The sequence below is a fragment of the Macrotis lagotis genome, chromosome 7 (genome assembly GCF_037893015.1).
Source record: "Macrotis lagotis isolate mMagLag1 chromosome 7, bilby.v1.9.chrom.fasta, whole genome shotgun sequence".
In the NCBI taxonomy this organism is placed as follows: domain Eukaryota; kingdom Metazoa; phylum Chordata; class Mammalia; order Peramelemorphia; family Peramelidae; genus Macrotis; species Macrotis lagotis.
In genome coordinates, this window is record NC_133664.1 from 30,841,432 (window position 1) to 30,858,912 (window position 17,481).

The window sequence follows — 17,481 nt, forward strand, 5'->3', positions numbered from 1 at the left end:
GTGATTTGCAGGATTAAGAAAATACAAAATAGACTATAGAATAATGCCTGACCATTCAAAGTAGCTCCACTTTCTAACTGGTGGGAACACATGTGCAGAGTAATTGTTCTAAACTTTATTTTTTCAGATTGGAATTCCTGCATATTGAAATGACAAAAGGATAGTGTTTCCCCCTCAAGGTCTATTCCAGTTTATATGACTTTCCATTCTAATCATATTTGCTTTCTTTATCTTAATTGTCATCCAGATTGAGAAACATCTAAGAGTTGTTACCTAGGAATAATCTAGATCTCATTTAAGAAAATGATTAGTAGCATGTCCAAAAATATTCATAGCAGATCTTTTTCTAGTGATAAAGAATTAGAAATTGAGGGGATACCCATCATATGGGGAATGACTAAACAAATTGTGTTACATGTATGTGATGGGACATTATTGTTCTTTTTGAAATCATGAAGGACGGGATTTCAGAAAAGCCTGGAAAGACTTGCATGAATTGATGCTGAGTGACATGAGCAGAACCAGAAGAACTTTGTACATATTAATAGCAACATGGAGTGATGATCAACCATGATGGACTTGTTCATTTCAGTAGTATAACAATCAAAGACAATTTTAAGGGATTTGTGATAGAAAAGAACTCCATATCCAGAGAAGGGACTGCAGAGTTTAAATGAAGACCAAAGCTGATTATCTTTAATTTCTAAAAGTTGCCTTATGTCCTGTGTCATTATGTTCTCTCTATTTTTTTTCCTTCTTTTTGGATCTAATTCTTCTTTCACAACACATGTGTAGGGACATGATAAAATACCACTTAATCCATATATTTATACTTGATGCTTTAAAAACTATTATTCCACCAATCTTTATCACAATAGAGCAAATCCACACTTTTTAAATCAGCTTTACTGGAAACATCGTTCTGCTTTCCCTTTGTCACAATTGGGAGTTTTTGCCAAGTGGGAGAAAAATACTTGTCAAGGTGCCAGATTATTTAAGAAAGAACATGATGAAATGATGTGTATCCTGGTCACATCTTGACTGACCAACCAACTCTGAGACAAAGGACAGTCTCATTGGGAAACCAGCTGATAAGAGAGGGTTATGTGCAATGTTTGACATTTGGGAACAAGCCTGCTTACAATTTCTAGTAGTTTGTTAAATTTGGCCATCCAGCAACAAATCAAGACAAAGAGAATCCTCAGTCCCATGAAACTGTCTTTGAAATTGGGTTCAAGGTTGCCAAAAATATTTGGGACTTAAAAGGTAAAATTGATATGTACAAAACAAGTTACATTTAATTGCAGGAATCCATATGCTCAGAATCAATTTGGCAGCATCCTAACTCGCAACAGTTCAACTCAAGAATTCTGAAGCCAAGATCATCTATCCCAGGAAAGAGAATTTAGTCAAGATGAAACTAAATCATTCTATGTCAAGTCAATACAGTCACACTGAAGACCTAGTTGACTGGGAGCTGCAATATTACAGCCTAGAAGAAATATCTTGACTTTGGAACTGGATCTTCTAAGGTGGAAAATCCCATCTCGACTGTCTCAAATAACCTGCAGAGTCAGCTAATATGGAACAGTTGGTGGGTGAATTTACCTCTTAGCTTGATAATGCACTTAGAGGCCAATCAATAAACCTGACTTTGAGAAATATAGCTCTTTTTCCCCCATCTTCAGCCAAATAAATAAATAAGTAAAATAAAAATTGTGTCCTTGGCAAACAAACTGAAAATATTTTATATATTTCATTAGTGCATTGAGAAGGATTGCAAAGTGAAGATTTTAACATTGTCCTCTTAGGAATTGTTGACCTGCTGGGGAGGCTGAGGCAAATGAAGCTTACTTGAGCTGCTGTAGGACTAAAGCTGATTGGCTGTTCACCCTAAGTTCAACACTACTATCTAGACCCTCTGGGAATGAAGGGCCACCAAGGAAGGACTGAATAACTAACTGTCCCAGGCTGAGAAAAAGAAGCAGGTCAAAGCTTATCCTTTAATTAGTTGTGCAGTCAGATCCATAGGTAACTGTTGCTGTCCTTGGTCAAGTCACTTCACCATGATTGCCTCGCATCCAGGCCTTTTTCAGCCATCCTGATCCATATCCATCCACTGGACCTAGATGGCTGAGGAGGGGAAAGTGAGGCTGGTGACTCAGCACAGGGCCCCCCCCCCCCCCAATCCATTTCTTGTACTTGTCATAGCATTATCTCCCTGGTGTTATGGATTTCTTACAAAATAAAGAGATAAGAAACCTAGTATTAAAATATATAGTGCTGATCCTGTGGGGGAAAAGGAATTTCCAAGCAAGTTCTAAAGTAAAATATGATTAAGACTTGAAATGAAGGCCTTTATGTTTCTCTGTGGGGGAAAATCTTATATCTCAATATATAATATAGGGGTCCAAGTTTATTAAAGCCTTGTTGTTGTAAGGCATGGCAGAAAGAGGGCCATTTAACTCATGTAGAAGTCAGATCAACAAGGATATTTTAAGTTCTTACAATGTTGGGTGACAAAGTGTATAGACCACTGGGTTTCTTCATGATGATATTTACTAGCTGTGTGACCCTGGGCAAGTCACTTCACTCTGTTTACTTCAGTTTTCTCATCTGTAAAATGAACTGGAGAAGAAATGACTAGCCATTCTAATTTAGTTGCCAAGAAAACCCCAGATGGGGTCATAGTCAGATATGACACCACCACCACCTTATGAGGTACTGCTAAGGGCTGGAAATATGGATATAAGTAGAAGGAAAGACAGACCCTGCTAGCAGTGAATTCATGTTCTTAGCACAAAACATGAAGCAGGCTGAAGGGACTGGGGGTAGGATGAAGGAACTCAGTCTAGAGACATTGTAAACAAAGTCTGAGGAGTCAGGGCTATAGCTTAGAGAGGAATGCTCTATAAAATGAAAGTTCTAGAAGAAATTTTCTGTATACTTTTTCCCAATTCAATTTATTCTCAGTCATTCACAAAGTCTTAATTGAGTGCTTAGTATTTGGAGATTCTGTATTAGACACTGGAGATTCAAAGACCAAGGTAAATAAGTCCCTGTCTTTAAAGCAGCTCACAATTCTAGGGAAAAAAAATCTGAGGAGGGGCAGCAGTTATCATGAAAATTTGTGAAATCTAAATCTCTTCTAGAGATTTTAGGAAAACTCTTATGTGACATCTGCTCACAATTTCCAGACACTGTACATAGAAGGCAAAGGCAAAAGCAATCATGCTGCATCAAGCTTTAATTAAACTTTTATTGTATACCAGTTATTTAAGGTTTGTCCAATTCTTTATGACCTTGTTTGAAGTGCTCTTGGCAGAGATACTGGATTGGTTTTGTTATTTTCTTTTTTTTTCCAAAGATTTTATTTATTTTGAGTTTTATAATTTTCCCCTAATCTTACTTCCCTTCCCCCATCCCCCACAGAAGGCAATTTGTCAGTCTTTACATTGTTTCCATGGTATACCCTGATCCAAATTGAATGTGATGAGAGAGAAATCATGTCCTTAAGGAAGAAACATCAAGTATAAGAGATAATAAGATAAGACAGTAAGATATCAGGGTTTTTTCCTAAATTAAAGGTAATAGTCCTTGGTCTTTGTTCAAGCTCCATGGTCCTTTCTCTGGACACAGATGGTATTCTCCATCACAGACAGCCCCAAATTGTCCCTGATTGTTGCACTGATGGAATGAGCGAATCCATCAAGATTGATTATCACCCCCATGTTGCTGCTAGGGTGAACAGTGTTTTTCTGGTTCTGCTCATCTCTCTCAGCATCAGTTCATGGTTTTGCTATTTTCTTTTCCAGCTCATTCTATAGGAAAGGAAGCTGAAACAAACACGATTAAGTGACTTGCCCAGTCTCTAAGTATCTGAGATCAGATTTGAACTCAACAAGATGAGTCTTTCTAACTCAAGACCCTATATTCTCTCCATTGTGCCAACTAGTTGCCCAAAAATGTCCTAAATACTGAAGATAAAAAGAAAGGCAAACTCATGGTTCCTACCTTCAAGCAATTTACATTCTAAAGGGGAAGACAGCATGCCAACCACTATGTATATGTTTACAGGATACATACAAGGTAGATGGGAGGTGATTTTAGATGGGGATGAATCAGAAGTGGCAGAACTGGGGAAGGAGTACTTTTCATGATTCTGGACTTCTTCCTGTGCTCCTTGTCTTTTAGACAATAGGTCAAAACAAAATATATCAATCACAAAGAAACAATCCAAATAATCCCCAAACCTCAGTTCTTTGAACAAATTCCAAATTAAAGAAGTGTTACCATAAGGTTTGATTAGACTGACATGGTTATTTAGCTATAAACTTTGGGGGGAAAGCATGGTGTTATTGTTCAAGAGAATCCAGTTATTTCTGTTTGTGAAGGAAAGTATCAATATCATTTCCGTTGCAACAAGTGGTTTTCTGACACTAATTCTCTATTTTAGAAAGAAGAATTCTCCAATGGTTTTCTCCAACCATGCCTTCATCTTCTACCTTCGCATTCTTTTTTCCCCATTTGTGCATCCTCTAGGTTCTAAGTCTGTCCACTTGGGTGGAACTTTCTCTAAACTCTGTTCCAGCTATTTCCTTTCCAGGTTTCCTTTTAAGTCTCAATTAAAATGCTATCTTTTTCATAGGAAGCCTTCATCAATCCTTCTTAATTCTTCCTTCTGTTAATTATTTCCTATTTATCTTATTTATAGCTTGTTTTATAAATTTATTTGTTTGCATGTTATATCTCCTATTAGACACAAGCTCCTTCAGGACAAAGACTTTTGCTCTTGTATCACTCATAGCATGAACTTAATACATGTTTATTTATTCTTCCCAGAACCTCCATTTTGAGGGGAGACCTAGGCCAGCCATGCTCATTCTCTATGATCTCTATCTAAACCTCCCCTCCCCAAAGCTCCTTAATGAGACTTGAATTTTTCCATTAGAATATAAATTCCTTAAGGATTAGAGACTATTTCTTTTTTGTTTCTATTTGCATCCTTAGCTTAGTACAAGACCTGGCCCCAAAATAAGTCCTTTTCATATGTATGTTGACTTGACTTGAAGGTTTGAAAGGTGAAGAAGACAACTGTGAATGGGCCATGGTCATGAGGGATGCTGATTCTAAGTCAAGAGACCTCTGAGGTATGTAGAGTCTCCCCGGAAAGTGTCTCTCCCTGCTCTATACAGGAAGCAGCATTTTTATTCTTGTCCACAATTCCATTTTAAAATTTTCCTAGAGTCGAAAAAGCAAGAAAAACAAACTTGAAACTGAACAAAACTATCATTGCTGAACAAAAGCATCTTGGAGGATTTTTCCTGAGCAGTGCACTTTGTGAGTGGGAAACAATAGTTGGAGAATGGGCAGGAGGCCAGTTCTCCTGGAGATAAATGGAATATTCAGAGCCTGGGAGGCATCTGAACATGAAAACATATCAGCCAAGCTTGTCCTTGAGAGCCCCCCTTTCATGCAGTTGGATTAACTCTTTTTTAAAAGCTATATTGCTTGGGGGGAATATTTACTCAGGAATTAACTGGGGTAAGAAGGTCAGACCTCCTGGAATCCAAGAGCTTCAGGCAGAAAGGAGAATATAAAATATATTTCATTGATTGCTTTCTGTATTTTCTTAATTGGTAATTGGAATGATATCTCCTCAGGACATTATTATTTCCTAATTGGAATTGTGGAATTTTGATGGTGTTCCTTAAAAATAAATGTTTTTATTGTTTTATTAACTAATTCCCAATTCCATATGAAATTTTTTAACATTTGTTTCTAAAAATTTTTAATTCTTCATTCTCCTCCTTGAGAAGGTAATTTGATATTGATTGTACATTTGAAAGCATGTGAAACACTTCCATGTCAGTCATTGTTGCAAAGGAAACACAAGTAAAACAATCCAATAAAAATTTAAAAAAGCAAAAAATGAAGGGGAGGGATGGGCAGCTAGATAGCACAGTGGATAGAGGGCAAGGCCTGGAGTCAGAAAAACTCATCTTCCTTAGATGAAATCTGACCTTAGATACTTCCTAGCTGTGTGACCCTAGCAAAGTCACTTAATTCGTTTGATTCCGTTTCCTTAACTGTAAAATGTACTGGAGAAGGAAATGGTAAACCATTCCAATATCTTTGTCAAGAAAACCCCAAATGGGATCATGGAGAGTCAGACACAATGGAAAAAACTGAACAATACTACCACCCACAGCAAAAAGTATGCTTCAATTGGAATTCTGGGTTATCGGTTCTTTCTCTGAAAGTGGATAGCATTTTTCATCATGGGTTCTTTGGAATAGTCTTGGATCATTGCTGTGATCAGCATAGCTAAGTCTTTCAGAATAGCTCATCAATACAATGCTGTTGTTACTGTGAATGATATTCTTCTGGTTCTACTCACTTCACTTTCCATGAATTCATATAAGTTTTCCTCAGGTTTTTCTGAAATCATTCTGCTCGTTGTTTCTTCTAGCACATATTCGCTACAATAATTTACCACAACTTATTGTTAGACATTCCCTCAGTTTCCAATTATTTGTCTCTACCAAAAAAACCAACTATACATTTTTTTTTTGTATAAATAGGCCTTTCCCCCCCTTTTCTGATCTCTTTGGAATGAAAACCTAGTAGTGATATCCGCTGCTATTCTGTTCTTTGGGCATAGTTCCAAATTATTTTCTGGAATGGTTGAACCAACTCTCAACTACATTAATACCTGTTTTATTTACTCCAGTATTACTACCTGCCTTTTCCACATTCTCTCCAGCATTTGTCCTTTCCCTTTTCTCTCATGTTAGCCAGTCTGATAGATGAGAAATGCTTTGTTTGAATTTATCTAATCAGTAATGTTCTAGAGCATTTAAAAATGTAACTATTGATAGCCTGATTTCTTCTGAAAATTGATTGCCTATATCCTTTGACCATTCATCAATGGAAAATGTCTCTTTTTTATAAATTTGACTCAGTTCCCTATATATTTGAAAGTGAGGCCTTTACCAGAGAAACTTGTAAAATTTTTCCCCAGTTTCCTGATTTCCTCATAATTTTGGTTGCATTAGTTTTTTTGGTACAAGAGCTTTTTAATTTCCTAGTATCAAATTTATCCCTTTTTATTTCCTATGATACTCTCCATTTTTTGTTTTGTTATAAACTGATCAGATCTATAAATCTGACATATATTTTCTCATCATTCCCTAATTTATTTATATATCAATCTTTATGTCTACTACTGTTGCTGCTACTACTGCTACTACTACTGTTGCTGCTACTACTGCTACTATTACTACTACTACTGTTGCTACTACTACTAGTACTACTACTACTACCACCACTACTACTGTTGCTACTACCACTACTATTACCATTACTACTTTTATTGTTGCTACTACCACTACCACTACCACCACCACTATGATTACTACTACTGCTGTTGCTACTACTACTACTGTTGCTACTACTGCTACTACTGTTGCTATTACCACTACTATTACCATTACTACTTTTATTGTTGCTACTACCACTACCACTGCTTCTGCTACTACTACGATTACTACTACTGCTGTTGCTACTACTGCTACTACTGTTGCTATTACCACTACTATTACCATTACTACTTTTATTGTTGCTACTACCACTATGACTACCACTGCTTTTTCTACTACTACGATTACTACTACTGCTGTTGCTTCTACTACTACCACCACCACCACTGCTCCTCCTAGTAGTACTATTAGCTCTGCTACTAGTATTATTAGCACTACTACTACTAATAGTAGTGTTACAGCTACACATTATAAGTCCATGAAAGGGCTCTGTATAATGTCTCTATGGCATGTTTCTTATGATTAAAAATAGCATGTTAATTTGGGCTGTGCTGTAGAGAAAAGAAAATAGGTTGATATTGTGTTGAACAGAACCAGGGCAAAATATCACCAGAATGTAAACTCAGATCGCTGATGAATGAACCATCTTGGTTTGCTAGGACCCATGCCTTATGATCAATAGTAATGAAAAGTAATTATATAATGCTTTAAAGTTTGCAGAGGACTTTATATATGCCATTTTATCTAATTCCAGCAACAACACCATGAAATCAGAACTGTCATTCTTACACAAGAACACATAGAGGACCTCACCTCCATATGAAAATTGTCTATAACAGACTCTGTACTGAGTCAGTAATTAACCAGCATTTATTAAGCACCTACTCTTTGTCCAACAAAGTACAATTTTCTCTTTTTCCCTTTGTATCTCCAGTACTTAGTACTTTGCCTTCAAAGACCTGGTTTATCAGCATGGAGAACACATTTCCCATATAGATATCTCCCTGTTGGAGGTCTTGCCTGAATGTAAGGATTAGAAAATTGGTCTGTTATTATAGTTTCTATGGAATTTTGAATTATTTTGTTCTATGGTTCAGGGGAAAGAACCTTTAAGGCACCATTTAATTACTAAATCAAATGTCTGACTTTGCTCCTTTTTTTTTTGCTTTCTCCATTTGGATTCATTATGGTGCATTTTCTAAATATGTTTAGAGGAGTTTATCAAGGGGAGCTTGGGTGCATTGTTTCCTGCTTTTCTATCATCTTGACTCTGCCCCCTGCAATTGATTCTTTATGTAATTTTGCTCAAGTCATTGAATCTTTCTGGGACTCAGTTTCTTCATCTCTAAAATGAGATTGCTGGGCTACATAACATCCAACATCTCTTCTATTTCTAAATCTGTGATTCTATTGTCTTTCCATAAACTTTAAATGCAGCCAGACCTTTCCTATTTAAAAATTCTTACAATCTGATAACTTTTGTGTACTGGGTGAAATATGTTAAACTATCCTAAAACGGTTACAAAGATATTTCCTTTTGCAGGCATGGGATGAGAGATGAAATGATCAATATCAATTCTGGATTATTTTCATATTGATCTTATTTGCCATTTGTTGAAGAGAAAGTGAAGTCTGAAAAAGAAAGGAAAAAAATAATTTCCTTTTGTAAATCTTACCACTAATAAAGGAAAATTGGATTAGAGATTGGATCTTCTAGAATCAAACTTTAGCTATTGAACTATCTCTGTGCCATAAAAAGATTTTTAATCTTTATTTTCCTGATCTCCTAAATATTAGTGTGCTTTCCTTCCTCTAATTTAATTGTCCTTTTTTATGTTAATGCTGTATCTTCCATCACCTCTATCATCCCACCATTATAATGTAAGCTTCTTGGGAAATGAGTTTTTTCTTTGTCATTGCATCCCATCCATCTGTCTATCCATCCATTTGTCTATACAATCATCTATCTTTTTATCATCTGAAACACACACATATTTATATGAAACATTTACATGTATGTCTATATATGTGTGTGTGTATATATATATATATATATATATACATATGTGTAGATACATTATACATGTATTTTTTTGTCTGGACCTTTAGTTATAATGGGAGAGGCAGCTCTGTGAGAGAAAACTTCTTTATTCAATGCAAATGGATAACTATTCTGCAAGTTATAATCTTAGAGAATTGCCTGGGGACACTGAGAGATTGAATGGCTTGTCACAAAACTAAAATGCATGTGAGGCAGGTCTTCAGCCTAGGGTTCCCTATGATGCCAGCTTTCTAGCTTTCATACTTCACTATCTAGCTTATAGTATGAGTTAATATAAATGAAATATTTGTTAATTTTTTCTTTTTTGCAAGGCCATGGAGTTAAGTGACTTGCCCAAGGTCACACAGCTAGGTAATTATTAAGTGTCTGAGGTCACATTTGAACTCAGGTCCTCCTGACTCCAGGACTTGTGCTCTATCTACTCGTCATCTAATCACCCCAATTAATGTTTATTATTTGAATAATACTGACTGACTGAGCTTCTGGATGAATGCTACTTGTACCAGTTCTACTCACTAGCTTAGGCTCGAAGTTCTACAGGTTTCCTTTCTACTTTAGAACATGTAACCCATGATTTAGTTATTTTATGATTGTTTTAAAGAATACAGCATATGAAACAATGGTTAAATCTTTAGAATGCAGGCTAAACCACTTCCTGTGGCAATGCTAGATTTAAAGCTCTTTTAACTTTTATTGCAACATTCCAGAAGATTCACCCATTTTCAGAAAATCACACTATTGTTAAAACGTACAGAATCTTGATTTAATTAAAAGGAAAAAATACACGATATGCTGTTTTCATTTATTACAAATTTTTTATGCTACTAGAATGGGTACAGGTGTTAGAGTTGTTAGTTCTATAAAGGAAATCATGGTGAACCATTCAGAATGATATTTTATGTGGATCAGAGCCTTGTAAAGGAGGAAATGAGTTTTTCACATCTAGGTCACCGGTTCAGATCTAGCCCGAGTCAAATGGGTTTCAAAGTTATTACCATCTGACGGCTGCACAGCAACCTTATTTGAAATAGATTTATGGTGTTAGATGAGCTCCTTATGAGCCTTGAAAAGATTCCTTCCCCTACATTAGAAGTTTTCTCCACTCCCTGGTGATACAGGCTACTCTTTTTGCTCAGGAAAGAGTCTGCCACATTGTATGAGGATCTCCATGCCTGGAACCTAATTCTCCTCTCTTTTTATTTCTGGTCTTCCCTTGCCTTTGATGGGTTAGGTGTCTGTCCTATGGGCTTAAAATTTGAAAAAAAATGAACATTCAAGTGATATTCTATTGCCAGTGACATTCTCTCACTATAGGGATGCTGTTGCATGTGATAGTAGAATCCTTCATCAAATCTTTACTTAATGTTTAAGGGTCTAAATGATCATATACGCTGCCTCTTGATCATGTTAGTGTAAAGAAAGAAAAGAGGTGTTCAGAAGAGGACACACAGGTTTGTGGATATTTTCAACAAATAGTCTTATTTATTAATAGAAAGCAGTAGAGTGGAAACAAGAATGATCTGAGTTCAAATACTACTTCAGATACTTTGGGAAACTGGATAAATCATTTACATTCTCTCAATCTGTTTTCTCATCTTTAAATGAGGATAATAATGGTACCTACCTCATTGGGTTATTGGGAAGATTCCTGGAAAAAGTACACTGCCAAGGCAACCTTATCCACTAACGTGAAAAATTTCTTCGTTTTCTGTAACCAATGCCTTCATGTATGGAGGGAGTGGTGCTTGCTGGTAGAGAACCTCTGTTTTCTTGGTAATAATCATCAGGCTTAGGATAGTTAGGTGGTCCAGTGGATACAGCACTGGGCTTGGAGTCAGGAGGACAAGAGTTCTAATATGACCTCAGACATTTGATACTTCCTAGCTGTGTGACCTTGGGCAAGTCACTTAACCCTGATTGCCTCACATCCAGGGCCATCTCCAGTCATCCTGATCCATATCTGGCCACTGGACCCAAATGGCTGTGGAGGAGAAAGTGAGGCTGGTGACTTAGCACAGCCCCCCTCATTCAACTCCAATTCACGAGCTTGTCATAGCACCACCTCCCTGATGTTGTGGTCTTCTTCAAAAAATGAAGGACAGGGGCAGCTAGGTGGCACAGTGGGTAGAGCATCAACCTTGGAGTCAGGAGTACCTGAGTTCAAATCTGGCCTCAGCCACTTAATAATGACCTAGCTCTGTGGCCTTGGGCAAGCCACTTAACCCCATTGCCTTGCAAAAAAAAAATGAATGAAATTAATCATCAGGCTTAAATTAGCAGAAGGAGCCAAGAATCGATCTATACTTTGTTACATCTCCACTTTAGAGTGCACATTCAGGAGAGGCAGCAAACACCACTCAGTGGCTTCCTTGAAGACCATCAGTGATTGGATCCAGATTAAAATGGGCTTGAGAAGAACCTCATAAAATAAGTAAAGATACAATAAAAATGAAAAAAAGTTGAACAATGTGAATATTTGGTTTTCTAAGCTAATATATGATCTTCAGAGAACATTCTGTTCAATGATTGTTTTTTTCCATTAGAGTTGAATGCCACTGTTTAACTCAATGGTGAGCACCAAGATTTATAAGCAGAAACTGGTAGGATAGTTTTGGGAAACAGTGGCTATTTCAGTTTTTCTGGAGGATATGAAGAGAAATAATGCCAAGGAAGCTTATAAAGCTAGATTGGACTTGGATTTTTGAAGGTCTAGAATAGCAGCCCAAGAAGTTTGAAAATGTTTGATGAGGATGGATTGGGGTGGGATGGACAACTTGGCACCTCAGTCCCTCTCTCCCCTCTTTGGATTTGTGGTCAGATGAGGTAGAACTGAGTTGCATCACTTCCTTAATAGTTACAATCTTTCTGAGTCTCAGTTTCCTCATCTGCAAAATAGGCATTATAATAATACTTGAATTTGAGTGCTTACAAAGTGGTTGTAGTTTAAAAATCATATGTTATATAAATATGAGCTATTGTGATTCTATTATTTTATGTTAACCATAATAATGAAAGCAAATGATAAGTATGTCAGAAAGATAGAAACAAAATGTCATCTGATATGCAAGATGGTAGAGAAAGGGTGATATTTTTATTGAATTTCAAAGGATGGATGGGAATTCAACAGATGATAAGGAAAAAGAGACAGAGAATAATGTAAGCAAAGATTCAGAAGTGAGACAGTAGGCACTGGGCAAGGAAATCATGGCATGGTATTTGGTGGACAATAGGCAGACACTAATGACTTTTGAGCTGAAGAGAGACATGAGCAGATACTTAAGAAAGAAACATCAGGCTGCCAATGGTGAACGAGACAGATTTAGGAATTGGAGAAAGAATGGAAAATAGCAAGAACTTTAAATCCAGATTGTTGGCAATGAGCTCCTGTACTAAGGTGATAGCAGTGTGAAAAAAAGGTGGGAATAGATACTGGAGATACTGCAGATGCTTAGTCCATAAAACAAGAGAGATGATTCAGTAAGGGAGATGAGGGAGAGGAAAGAGTCAAAGGGCTGAATAGCTAAATTTTAGACTATGAGAAGTCTCTCATCAAGCAGAAAAAGTATTTGAAATATAGAAATTTACTTTCCTTGGGATAATTTTCACTATTGGTGAGGATTTTATGTGAATATGATCATTTTTATAAAGCATCAAAGGATCATAGGTCTCCAGCTAGAGAAGACTCCAAAGCCATTTAGCCCAGCTTCCCCATTTTACAGAAAAGGTATTGGAGGGTAAGGGAGATTAAATCAGGTCAGGATATGAATCTATGTCTCCTGATTACTGAATCAGTGTGTTTTTCCCTGGACTGAGTTGTCCCATGCATGCATGCCTAAGTCATATAACATGTGAGTATCTATATACCTGGGATTCTACTCCCCTGCCCCCAACATGAATGATGATAGAGAGACAGTTTTAGGTCATCTAAGGTTTAATTTGAACTTTGAATAAGGTATATTCAAAATTGGCCTGCTCAGGCTATTTGAAGGTGATTTCTGTCCTAAATTACTTGGAAAAGTAGTAAAAACCCAGCTTTGTTTGTGGCAAGAGGGAGGCTAATGGGAGTTACTGAGCTCTATGTGGGAAATGGATCATGCTGAAAGAGGGTTTTGGAGACTAGAAGACATCGTTCCTTTGCCAAGTGGCTCTTTCTTAATTATAGAAATGAGAGTTATGTAAGTAGAAGCTTAACACAGCCAATATTTGTCTTTCTTCACAACTGAGGAAATAGTTAACAACTGTCTGGCTTATTAGTATCAAGCTCAAAACTGGGTGAGGTTAATTTTCATGGAATATTCACATGAGTTAAGTAAACATTTATATATTTGTGTGCAAAACACAAAATAAGAGACAAGAGAAAATAAAACTTTGCTTCAAGGAGCTTCTGTTCTATCAAGGAGGCACCTGTATGCAAATGGTAGTAGTATAGGGAAGATTGAGGAGGGAGACAGAATAACCACCTAGCAAAGAGGGTTTGGGATCAGGGGAGGGTACATGGAGCAGGGGATGTTTGAGAAGAGCCCTGAACCAAAATAAAGGTTTGGGGTATAGAGGTGTGTACATGGAAGGTAGGGTGGAAATGGACTAAATTTTTTTAGTATTTAGTGTTTCACTTGGTCTGTTCTGCAAAGAAGAAAGGGAGTACCATGAAGTACAACTGGAAAGGGGTGAGTGCAATCACATCCTGATGTCACTGTCTAAATCTGAAATCCTTATTTTCATGAGATGATAATTGTAAAGTATAGTACCTGATACCTGCTTAATAAATGCCTAGTCTTCTCTTATCCCATCCCTCCTAGGATCAAAGATGTAGACTGGAAAAGAAAGAACTCAGGTGCCTCTGAGGAATCCCCCATTTCATGGATGAGGAAAATGGTATATAAAGGCTAACTTGCCCAGGATTTGAGCCCAACTCTTTCGGACTCCAAGTTGAATAAATAGCCTATCCATTAAACCCTGCTGCCTCAAAGACAAATTGAATTGGATTCTCTTAGTATCTCTTCCATAACGTGATGACTAGGATTGAACATAATACTCTTACTATGGTCTGACTAACACAGAACACAATGGGAGAATTATTTTCCTTAATCAGAATACTATTCCATTAATGCAGAACCCAGATCTGAATCCTAATTGAAGTATTTTTTTTAACATTTTGATTTGAGTTTCCTTGTAAAAAAACTCCATTAATTGAAATGGAAAGAAGCCAGATATTCAGCTGTCAACAATGTTATAAAATGGATTTTGTCTTTGAATAGGAAGTGGATTGGACAAGGTAACCACTGAAATCGCTCATAACAGATTTTCTGTTGCAGGTCTTAGTCTTTGAATACCCGTACCTCTCTTCATAGTTTGAAGAATGGGGTAGCATTGATTTCAGATTGAGGAAAAATATAATCTCCACTTAATGGAGTTTAATATCTTTGAGAGAAGAGAGAAAGAGATAATGAGAGAGACACACAGAGACAGACAGTGAAATGGAGCCAGACTTAAGACAGAGAAGAAGGGAAAGACAGAAAGAGGAGAGACAAAGACAGATAACATAATTGAGGAATGGGAAGAAGGATGGGGACATTTGGGTTTGAAAAGTTATAGGGATGGTGTGGGGATCATAGGGTTCCAAGGATCTGTTGCTAATACCTCAGATTATAGAGACTGCTGTTTTTATTTAGCCCTATTCCAAACATTTACAATGGTAGTTCTCCACTCATTTTTCTTAAAATGTCTCAGCATTTACAAAAATTTTCAAACCATAATTTGGAAATTTTGAGCAAAGATGTTGCATTTTGATTACAAATTTTGTCTTCAATTCATTTATGCTGCCATAAATTTCTACAAACTAGGAAAAAAATTTTACTTTGCTTGTCTGATTTATCTCTGTAATCCGAGCTGGGTAAAACCTTAAGAGTAGGTTCCTACTTATTGGGATGGAGAGTTTAGCATCAGATTACAGAAAGCTGTGAGAACTGTTGCAAGTATGCAACTTCGTTAATCTTTCCCTGCACTAAAGTCTGACTGAAGGTTTTTTGTTGTTGTTTTTAGTAGCATTCTTTATGACTGTCTGCATTTTCCCTTTAGGAATCTTCTAAAGCAGCAGAATGTACAAATAACATTAGACATGCCACAAGACTATGATTTTCCTGAGAAACTCATAAAGTTGGTAAAGAGTGAGAAAAAGAGGGATTCCCTGCTTTTGGAGTATGAGCATAGTCTATGAATGACTTAACCCAGGACATTAGTTTATTTTGACTAATGAGCTTGCCCTAAGTGAATGAATATAGGACTGATGTTACCTGACTGGTTCTTCAGGGTAACTCAAGCAATTAAAATGATAAAAAGATTCCCTCCTGGAGGGTGATGCGGGTTCAACAAACTTCCTTGTGTTTGCTGCACCAGTATTAGTTATGGACTAGCTATCTGGTTTATTTTCTAGTAATCATGGGAGGATAAGAGAAACAATAGAAGAGAAGGAGGAGAAAAAGAGAAAAAGAGAGAGATTCTAGAGGACCAATCAAATTAACAGTGAATCTCCCTTCCCCAAACTCCTGGTGAATCAACCCAAGGGGACTTTTGCCAATAAGGTGACTGAACTAGTTCTAACCCTTTCTGAATATTCCCTAGGTCTTTCTGGCCATTCAAAGTGTCAGTTCCAAGACTTAGTTTGGAACTAGAGGTGACTTGATTGTTTTTCACCTGAACCATGAGGTTCTCAATCGTGGTTCTCACTGGACAGAATGATTTTTTATAGGTTGAATCTCATCTATGGGTCAACCATCAAAGACCCCACTTCTGACACCAATATTTTTTCTTGAGAGCAAAAAATTCCTCAATTGAAATATTTTAGGAAGAAGCATATTAAGTTGTCCAGCAGAAGGAAGGGACAAGGGTCGAAAAGATACACATTATATAGGATTTAAAAACTGACCAGCATGGAGACAATTTCTAATTTATTTTTATTTTTTTATTTTTGTAAGGCAGTGGGGTTAAGTGACTTGTCCAAGGTCACACAGCTAGGTAATTATTAAGTGTCTGAGGTCGGTTTTGGACTCAGATCCTCCTGACCCCAGGGCTGGTGTTCTCTCCACTGTACTACCTAGCTGCCCCCATGGAGGCAATCTCTAGATAGATATGAGTTGCTTGAGGTGTATGGTGGGAGAAAATCCTTACATCAGTCTTCAGATCTATCTGTGTTTTTGATAGATATAACTTAGATCCTGAGTTAAATGTTAAATAAATCTGGACTTTAACAAATGGATCTACACAGGTCTAAGTTCAAACATTGCAATCAAGTTTTCCCACAGGAACCAATAGTTATACTGGCCTATTTTCACCTTTAAGTTTAGGAAAGATAGTGGTTCTTTCAGGCATTCATTGGGTACCAAATTATTGCAAACTAAAATGAAATGTTGCAGTTTCTACCTTTGCATAATGTGTATCCCTTTGGAGCTGTAGGGTATGAAATATATATATATATATACATATATGTATATACATTCATACATAACTACATATATTCTCTAAAGTCTGAAATCATCCTTTTTCTCAGAGCTAGTATGTTTCTTTTTTTCTAATCTATATGTTGTGCACACTTCCCTTCTAGTTTCCTATCCCTTAAATGTCAGTAGTTGGTTCTTCCTAATGCAGAATGTCATTTAATTCAATTCATCAAGCAGGAATTATTTATTGAATACATATTATTCAGGGACTGTTAGTGCTGGGAATAGAAAGGAAAAGCAAAATCAGTTTCTGCCCTTAAGAAGCTCACAGTTAGGTTCAGAATAGTATTTCTTTCATTGCTTCTTTCACCTTATTAAAATTACCTTACCCCTAAGGAAAGGTGAAAATGTATCAGTTTTCTTTGCTTTTAGAGGAGAAAGAAAAAGTTCCACCAGATAACTTTCTTCATAATCAGAGATCTCCACTGATACCTTATAATGTCTCAGTATCCAGATTGTGATTTATTTCTAAAACTCACCCCCCCATTCCTTCTCCTAGATAATTGGTCTGTAGTCTACTTGAACTAGATATGACATTACTTCTTCCAAATGATCTTTACTTCCTGCAGTTTTGATTCATTGTCTTCACACCAGCATGTCT